The following is a 10,566-nucleotide window of genomic DNA, read 5'->3' as shown; positions in this document are numbered from 1 at the left end:
AATTTTTGGTGACGAAAAATGCAAAATCGTTCAATTGTCATGCATTATTTTCATGATTTTTTTGATAAAAAACGTAAATTCTAATGTTTCCGACTCGTAATCATCCATTTTCGGGATTCTCGGGTTGTTACGCATCAAATATCCCTAACATTTTGGGTCAGGTGCAATTTTACATCTAACATCTAAAATGGTGCAATTTTACCCTTAATGTTTGTAGCCAAGAGCAATTTTATCCATAACGTTGATAAATTGGATCAATTTCAGACACTATTATAAAGTATAGTCATTTTTTTCTTTATTTTGCACCTATTGCATATCAATTTTGTAATTTTGCACCAATTTTACCTCTAACGTTGATAAATTTGATCAATTTCAGACACCATTATTCATGATCGAGAAGATAGTTTGATGAATTATTTCTCAAATTGACCCAATTTATCAACATTAGGGATAAAATTGTATCATTTTAGACGTTAGGGATAAAATTGCTCCTGGCCCAAAATATTAGAGGTATTTTTGCACTTTAACACTTATTTTTGGACTAATTTTTTTTTTTTTTTTTTAATGGGATGGGGGGCAAATGCCCCTTTGACCCCTATATCTGCCCCTGAGTTAAATGCAATCAAAATCAATGTATTATATCAAAATAATTTTTATATATTATATAGTATTTATTTTAATCGGATTTAGCTGATTTTTTTTTAAGTAAAACTTAGTTGATAATTAAAACTTACGGATAAAATCGAAAGAAACTCCAAAGAACGAATTAAAATTTTATTTGAATTAAAGGAGAAATTCATTTTTATAGTACGTTAAGGAGTTAGTGGTTGAATCCAGAAAATAAAAAATTTAATTAATTTTCAAGGTATAGATTCATTAATGATTTTTGAAGGTTACAGAAGTAATTTACCACATAAACAATACATGGGTATCATAGATAGAAATATATTTACGTGGCAATTGTTTATTGGTTAGATCAATAAAAAAATGCTTGGACGAAACTCCATCAATTTCTTTGGCTGAATATGTGCACTGTCGTTTTCTTTCAAATCCAATGTCGAGTTTCGAATTTTTCAGTGATATGATATCATGCCGTTTTTAAAAAATTAGATTCGGGCCAGATTTAAACGGGATCAAAATATTTCGTCTATCATGTTAAATTGTATTTTTAGACTGGTTGGGTCAATGTTCCAGCCACAGTGTCGGTCTCAGAGCCGATCATGAGATTTTGAAGATCTAACCGTGAAATATAAATTAGTATCCTAATAAATAAATAAATACAATTAAAAAATTAAAAAAACAAAAGTTAATTATATATAAATATTATGTGGTTTTGCTAATTTGTAGATGGGTACCTGTATTTTTTTTTGCAAACGTAATTATTTGGTTACAAAATTTTACATTTTTTTATTTTGTCAAATTTGACCGATAACGACTTCAAAATAAAAAAAATTAAGAATTAAAGTTGTTTAATATTATATATTTACTATCAAACCATATTTTTAATTTTTCAAAATCATCATTTCTGGAGAAACTCTAAACATTAACTTTATCTCTCATAAAAAAAACGTCTAAATGACCACAAGCCTAAAAAAATGAAGAATTAAAGTTGCCTAAATATAATTTAACTTGAAAATTTTCATTTCAATGTTGTTCTTGACCAAATTCTGACAAAGTGAACCCAAATGCAAAATTTTGCAAACCATAGGATTGCGTTTGTAAAAAAAAAAACTACAAGTGCCCATCTGCAAATCGGCGAACTAGAGGGCATCTATATGTAATTAATCTAAAAAAAATTATGTAAAAAAATTACTTAAAGATGATACATTTTTATTACATTTAATAAGGAATCTAATAAAAACTTCAAATTTCAAATAAAAAATATTTTATTACCGACACTACACCATAGATTGCATATTGCAACCATTTTTTAAAAAGTGATGCTTTAAAACGTTGCATGAGCTAAATTTATTTTTTTGCTACTATTCATGTATGTTAAATACAACGATTCTAGACAAAGTGTTGCTTTTGATATTTTTTATTTGTTTTGCTTCATCTAAGGTAACATTTAGACAATATTTAGAGATAACGTTGCGTTTATCAACTTGATGTTTAGAGAAAGCAACATTTAGTCATGTAAAAAAACTATTCAAGTGTTGCGTTTAATTGAATAAAAATAGACTAAGTATAGCTAATTTTATAAAACAACTAAAAAAATAATATTTGTTTATTAACATTTTGGAATTTTTTTACTTCAAAATTCCCACAAAATATATCTCACAAAAAATCTATGCATTGACCAAAAGTATATGTATTATTTCCTTCTCCAAAATTTCACACCAATTAATGTCCTAAAATCCCTCCAATTTATTACTCTAAAATTTCCCTCCAAAAAATTTCCTTCCAAAAAAGTAATAAAAGAAAAAAAAATTGAATGCAACAAAATTAATCCATAAGTATTCAATTAAGATAACAACATGCCCTATAAAAGTAAAAAGTAATAAAAAAATATAGGGATAAGGTGCAAAAATACCTCTAACATCTATAGTCAGAAACAATTTTACTCCTAACATCTAAAATGGTGCAATTTTACCCCTAAGGTTGGTAGCTAAGATTTTTCCCCTAACGTTGATAAATTGGATCAATTTGCTATAGGCTGCCAACGTTAGGGGTAAAATTGCACTATTTTAGATGTTATGGTAAAATTGCTCATAGATGTAAACTTTAAAGGTATTTTTACACCTTATTCCAAAAATATATATATTAATTCATTGAAAAAATAAACGAAATTAAAAAATAAATAGGGTTTGATGGCCTAAAAATTATAAATTTAGATTCTAGAATAGAATCTCCATATTAGTTTTCAACAAAAAAATCTCCATATTAATTAATTATATCTGCACCAAGTAAAAAATTAAAAAGTTTTGTCAACCTTAAAAACGAAAATGAAATTTTGGATAGCGGGAAAGTAAAAAAAATTAGCGCCATTCCATACAGTAAAAACCCTAAACTTCCTTCCTTCCTTGTTTGTCTATCTTTCCTTCCTTTTTTTTCAGCCGCCATGCTTCTTTCTGCAATACAGTAAAAACTCTAAACTTCACTACTGATTTCCTCTACTCATATGCGTTTGTCTCCAACCAAGAACTTCAGTTCAACTTTAGCTCATTCGAGTTCAGTCTTTCAGGGTGGTGGACGCTTTCAAACCCGCCTGTGATCCAAAGCCGTTCCCGGTATTTTTTTACCATTCTTATTCCTGTATAATCTATTTCTGCTGGCTTTCATAGCTTTAATTGTTTATATGTGGTGGGTTTTCAGTCTCTTATTGATGAACCTTTTTAGACTAGAATCTTTTTATTGGTTTTCAGTTCATTTAACTAATTAATTCAGTAAAATCACTTTATTTTCGAAGTATGGATTCAAATTTGGATGTTTAATTTTCACTTTGGCTTTTAGGCTTGTACAATGGTAAGGTTCTGATGCTTTAATTTGATTGCTCTGTCTCTGTTAGTGCTTGGGCTCTTTAATTTGATTGCTTTTGTCTCTGTTAGTGCTTGGGCTCCTATGAGTTTGATTTGAAATTGACTATCAGCATTTGAAATTGAATAAAAGAGAAGGAAAGAGAAAGTGAGTGAGCCCATCCTCCTCTTTGTATTTTCATTGATCAAAAGTAATTGAAAATCCACACCTGAAAGCTTTTGTAATATAATAATACATATATAATGGTGTTGACAACTTAATTAATTAAGATTTATCAATCATAGAATAAGCATATATAATTAAATAAACAGATGTCTATAGTATTGCATAGTGGCCTATAGTTAAATATTATTTTAGATGCAATCTTTTAGAATGCACTCCACCTGACTTGATATATTAGCAATTTAGCCTTTACAAGGCTTAGCAATTTAGTCGTTTAGATAAAAATCTCAAAAGCAATTTTGTTCTCGTAGGCTCTTACTTGATTCCTCTTGCCCACAGACTCTTCAACAGCTGTATTCTCAGCAATGTTGAGTTGGTTCCTCAAATTATTTTTTTTTATCACATTGCAATCTCTTCTTCTTCCACATCAGTCTGCCTGAATTTTTTAGCTTCTTCTAGATAGAATCACTATGGTTCTTGTGCCTCTTTTTACATTTCTTTTGAGAAAGAGCGCTAATAATGTTCTGCTACATATTCTTCATCCCAAGCTATTGCATTACTGGTGGGATAGCTATTGCATTACTGCTGCATTATGTTACTCTTTTACCATTTCCCTCCATAGAATTGATGACACTAGAGCTTTGAGTGCAAATAATAAGAAAAGGATATGCCTATTTTAGATCTTAAATAGGGGTATTTTAAATTGATGCATTTAGAGCTTAGAATCCCTCTTGCTCCCACCAACCCAAACCACATATGCATCTATAAATAAAATAAAAACATGTGGACGGGGCGGCTATACTGCACAACCCATTATGTATTTTGTTTGGTTTATAGCAAGATTAAGGCCAATTGTGTTAATTAATGGTGTCAGAAATAAATGACCCATGCGATTTTGCCCCAGAACTACCTCTTTCTTTATCTGTTGAGCCGCCAATTCCTAGCGCAAGTCCTACAAAAAGAAGTAACCTTAACTTCCTACAAAACAATTCTAGCAACCCACACTAATAAAAAGATGATAAAAAGTAAAATCAAGAAAATTTTAAACAAAGTCAATCTCATCTACTTACTATCACTATTTAAGTGATCTGCTATGAAAAACATGAATTGTTTTGCTCTCCACTTCTCCAAATATATAAAAAGTATACATTTTCAGAAAACAGATTTGGCAGGAGCAGGAGCACGAGTATTTCTGATCTGCCACTGCTTCTTTGCTGCACCTCCATTTCTTCCCATCTGTTCTTCTGCACCTCCCTGGCTCTAGCTCTATCCCATTCCTATTTTTCATTTGCATCCCCCTCATAACTACACCATTCAATATAATCACATCATTAAAATAATCAAATTTTAATCATTGATTTCATAATTAATTAATGACATCTAATCCAGTAATAAAAATAGAACTTACAGGTAGGACAGAAAATGTTAGAATTGACAGTGCCAAAGGAGTTAGAAACACATCTCCAAATAGGAAGAATAAGATGGTAAGGAACTGGACACCTTGCTTCTATGTATCTGTAGATAGCAGTCTGAAGTTGTAGTTCTTGCCTTTGAAGAATTGTGAACCCATACGATTTTGCCTTTGAAGTTGTAGTTCTTGCCTTTGAATAATTTATCTTCAATGTTGTTAAGAGCTTGACCAAAGCAACCTCCCAATATCCAGATTTGAGATAGGCTGAATTCATTAGGCTATTGAATATTGGTTCCTTGACCGTATCCGTTTCCGTTTCCATTACTGTTTTCTAGCTAATTTTTCGTAGAAATAACGTTTCACGGTATCCGTTTCCGTTTTGTTTCCCGTTTCCATTTATGTGCATCATAGATAATAACTAAAAAGCTTTTGCACTAATTTTTCAATAGATTCCAACCTGTTGCCATTTTGAGTAATGAGGGCAGGTTCTGCTGACATAGGTTGATGGATGCCATTGCCAACCTGCTTCTTCCTTTACTAGGAAGATAGAGACACTACTAAATCACTTGTCCAACACAAAACAACAGCCGACTTTTTGTCATGGGTCGAGATGATAAGATTTGGTTGGAATTTCCTAAGTATAGTGAAGAGTATATTAATGGAATAAAGTCATTCGTTGATAATGCATTTGCCAAGTATGCCGACGGAGACCAATTGAAGTGCCCGTGTAAAAATTGTTACAATCGCAAATGGCTTTCTCGAAATGAATTATATGACCATCTAATATGCCATGGTTTTGATGAAGAAACTCTTGAGTTTTTTATTGACAATGATTTTGATGAAGTTCAACAAACCACTCAAAAGCAACCCTTTGTTTGTGTTCAACCTTGTGAGATAAAGGAAACAGGTATATGCTTTTCTACAATTAATGTTTATTAGACTTTGTGTTAAATTAAGCTTATAGGAACACCATCATAATTGATATACCTTGCTTTAAACCCACTGTTTGATTTTCATGTTAAGCTTAAAATGCATAACAGTTCTGTTTGTTGTTTGGAGTTTTGGGTTCAGTTAATTAGCATAATGAATCCCAAGTTTTCTTCTTAAGTTCTTGTGCCTCTAATTAAATGTTTTCCTTTTCCAATGTCTTTCATTAGGGGTAGCAATTCATTGATTTTCTTCGGGTTTAGAAAGATTCGTCCATTTATGTATTCTAAAAAATTAACAGAGAATGGTAATTTGAATAAATTTCAGTTTATGTCATAAAAGATTTTGAATCTTGAGTTATATATTTTATATTGTAGCAAATCTTGTGCTTCGTCAAAGTCCAAGGCAAGCGCTTAAAGATAAGCGCAAGTATGTGACTTTGCAAGGTTTACAACAACAACAAAGGGAGCTAAAAAAGGGTCTGAAAAGGAAAATTTCACTATCTAGCCAACATGTAGAAGAAGCAATAGAATATAAAACAGATGAAGAAGCTGGAGAATCAAATGGCCATGATATTGAAATGATCCGGGCAGCCAATATTCAAACGAACAAAGCAAGGTTCGCTGAATTGGGATTAAATACCTGGTAAAGATGAGACTATTTATAACATAACATGATTGAAACAAGAAACTAAATAAACCTTGACTGAATTCAGTAATTTTTTGGGAACTTTAGCAAGGCAATATGTGCGTTTGGACCACATCAATTGGCATAAAGTACCTGGTAAAGATGAGTTATGGAATTTTGTAAAGGTACAACCCTTTAATTAAACTACCACATAATTTTCCTTGTTCTTTGTGATGTAAAGCCTAATTTTATTGCATCGTTTATGCTAATCATTATTAAATTTCATGAATTCTATAGCAAAAGTATAGTATAAGCGAAGGTGGAAAGCCATGGATGATGCAGACTATATCTGATGCTTGGAGGGTGTACAAAAGCCGCATCAAGAAAAGTTATTACAAGGCTTATGATAACAATAATGATAGGAGGAAAAACAGACCAAACTTTTTATCGGACAAAGAATTTGAGACGCTCCTCCAATTTTGAAATGATGCCAAAGTCGAGGTAAAATTTTAAATATCTGAAATCTCATTTTGATATTTTAATGACATTTTATATTCAAATTTTCAGAAATTGGTAGCAAAAAATTCAACAAATCGAAAACTAATCAAGGATCAACATACTTGTGGTCCAATTGGATTTGCACGAATCCGCAAGAAGTTGGTATGTATAAAATGAGTTTTAAAAATTGTTATTTACAATTAATATGATTAGTTTATACTGAATAGTGACATTTAATTTCATTTATGATCTATGTAAGCAACTTGAGAAACCCGATCAAGTGGAACCGTCAAAGGTAGAACTTTTTGTAGCAACTCGGAAAAGAAAGGAAGGTCATCAATACAAAGATGATGACAATTCAACCGCGGATAAACTTGTAAGTCAATGAGGAAATTAAGACATTTGGTAAATTGAAACAATACTCAAAATATCAAAGATGTGAAATATATATTTTTTCTAACTTTTCTAGAAAAAGGGCCATTGATTTGCTGATAAGAATACTTTTAAGCAATGATATGAATGATCTTTAACTATATACTTGATTAAATTTGCATTTGGATGATAAATTTATCCATCTGGCCATCGTTTATGCCCACTTACATAAACCACACATAATCAATTTCATAGGTTAAATCAACAGCAATAAACATAAGTGAACATTGAGCTTTTTTGTTAGTCATTTTGTTTAGGAAGTGAAAACCTCTTTTAAGGCATACTAATTGCTGTATTAAAGATGGAGCTTCCTTACCTAAATAGAAACATCAAACTTGTCATTTTTATATTACCTGTCAGCTTTCTATATTATTTTAATTCAGATTAGTAATTATGATTAGAAATCTGGTGCTAACTTTAAGATAATTTTTTATGAGATATGTTATTTGGAGATCTCAATTTTCTTACTGTGATAGCATAAATTAGCAAATTTAAGAGCATTTATAAATAAGTACATGTTCTTATAGTATAAAATATATGATTGGATACTTTACTTTTAATTTCCATTATAGGTTAATAATGATTTGAGTCATTGAGGTCTATATTATTGATTGATGTTTGAAGATTCGGTTTACTGGTTTGAGTCATTCTTTGAGTTCAGTTTTTTTGGATTATTTCATTCAATAATAATTTTTATTGTTTAGGCAAGGCTTGAAGAAAAGTTGTTAACTGGAGGAGAAAAAACCGAGACAATTGAGGAAATACTTGGTGAAGCATCATCTCATGGTCGTTCATGGCTTGTTGGTAGGATAGGCCACATCAAGAAAAGAAAAGAGACCCCTGAATCTTCAGGTTCTATGAGTAAGAAAAACATTTCCGATGAGACAATCGATCAAATAAAAACTGTAGTTAGAGAGGAGATGAGGAATGAAGTTAGAGAGGAGATGAGGAATGAACTAAAAAGTGAAGTTAGAGATGAAATGAAAAAGACCATGGAAGCTCAAATTGCCACTATTATACAAAGGTTGGCCCAAATGAATCCATCATTGAACCTAAATTTGGATGGAGTTGTTGATTCTCCCAATACCATTGACTCTTCTCCTTCAAATGCTTGTTGATGAAGGAAAAATGCTTTATTTATGCTTATGGTTATTAGAAACTTATTTTACTATTGAATTGTAATGTTAGGTACTTTTGATTGACAGTTTCTTTTTTTTTTTTTTGTAAAAGAATGCTATTTTGACATCTATTTGAATGGCTGTTGCCTTTTGGATTATTAAGTGTTGTGTTATATATTGTAGGTCGTTGCGTTTGATAATAAGATGTGTTGCATTAATATCAAATATCGTTGCATTTTTCAATTGAAAATAGTTGCTACGGAATAAGAAAATGTTACATTTAGGATAAAACATCGTTGCATTAATAAAACTAAAAAGTGCTGCTAAAAGTTATAATGTTGCATTTACTATGAAGTGTTGTTGCAATTGCTAATGGAGAAATGTTGCTTTTTACAAAATAATGTTGCCTATGCCTAAAAGATCATTACATTTGTAAAATATAAAGTGTTGCTCTAGGTTATGAGATATTGCCTTTACTCTAACAAATCGTTGCTTTATAATACAAATATTGTGTTGCTTTATGTTACACAAGTGTTGCCTTCACTTTAGATGTTGTTGCATTTGATTGAAAATGAGTGTTGCTTTAAATTACGAATGTTGCCTTAATAATTGCAACAATTTTGTTATATTAAAAATGTTGCTATTAATGTTTAAAAAACGTTGCCTTCAATATTCAGAGGTATTTCGTTGCCTTTGTTGTAAAAAATGCAACACGTTTGGTTACGTTGCAATTGAGAATGTAACTGTTGCCTTTGACATCAAAGGCAATGGTGAATATACCAACGCTTTTCGAATGATCAAAAGTGTTGCCTTAACCCATTTTTTGGCCTATTGTAACAGTATTAGGCCCCTGATGCAACATGTTGTTGTCGTTGCAATTGGCCATCTATGGTGTAGTGCGAGTTGCTTATCTACGAGCATTTCTAGATGTAGAATCACTAAAAATAGTCTCTACGTCAACATTTTCTAATATATTTCATTCAATACATAAAATTGTTAATGTCACACCCGACCCTAGACGATCTCAATCGGCATCAGGCGTGAAATAGAAAGATCATAATCAACACTTAGGAGTCTCCAATTTATCCCAATATCATAATATCATATTATATTACAATTGAAATACCAAAGTTCTAACCATAATTCTAACAATAAGTAACAACTTCCAATCCTCGCCTAATCGGTCGTAACCTTCTCTATATCCTATACTTTCTCACCTAAAAACATTAAAACATTTAAAAACGTGAGACAAAAATTTCAGTAAGAAACTATCAGCTATAAAAACCAACTTTACTTAACATAATATACCTTTATAAAGGGATTTAATCAAAACCTTCTCAAATATACTCAAAACTTAACGTTTCATCAAACCATTTCATAATCAAATAAATCTTTTATCAAACCAACTTGTAATCAAATAAATGTTTTATCAAACCAACTCGTAATCAATCAAACGTAAAACCTTATATCAAAATCAATCATAACTGAAAACATAATCCAAACTTAAAACATTGTATCCATCCTCGAGTTTCTCCCCTTAAGTATCAATCCATAACCACATATATAGTCGAGACGTCTCTTAACATTGCCTATCCCATATGGTCTTACCCAGCACTTCGCTGCCATACCCAATAGGTCTTCAGACTGTGTACACAGGCCATGTCCCTCACTGAATATGGTCTTCAAATATAAAACCACCGATCCGGATAACTCCCGATGGATATAAAATCATAATGTGCTCAAATTTCCTTTCATAATCAAATTCCAAACTATTTCATAACCATAAATCATTTTGCTTCAATTAAATTTCGAGTGATTCGGACGGTCGAATCTCCGTAAATCAAAGAAACGGTGGAGAAACGATCGAAGAGAACAGATGATACAGGAGAGGAGAAGGAAAAAGAAAAAAGAAAG

At 31.1% G+C, this 10,566-nt stretch overlaps 1 long non-coding RNA gene across 1 annotated transcript; it reads left to right on the top strand.

Moving 5' to 3' along the window:
- Window positions 1-3,080: 3,080 nt before the first annotated feature.
- LOC136201219 (uncharacterized) lies at window positions 3,081-8,670 on the top strand. The gene is made up of 7 exons (XR_010673747.1): window positions 3,081-3,230; window positions 6,355-6,622; window positions 6,713-6,789; window positions 6,902-7,105; window positions 7,172-7,264; window positions 7,362-7,478; window positions 8,239-8,670. It is a non-coding gene; the product is annotated as an uncharacterized lncRNA (long non-coding RNA).
- Window positions 8,671-10,566: the final 1,896 nt, after the last annotated feature.

This window comes from Euphorbia lathyris, chromosome 7 (genome assembly GCF_963576675.1).
Source record: "Euphorbia lathyris chromosome 7, ddEupLath1.1, whole genome shotgun sequence".
NCBI classification, from domain to species: domain Eukaryota; kingdom Viridiplantae; phylum Streptophyta; class Magnoliopsida; order Malpighiales; family Euphorbiaceae; genus Euphorbia; species Euphorbia lathyris.
Note: the sequence above shows the minus strand (reverse complement) of the source record. Positions and strands in the feature narration are given on the sequence as shown.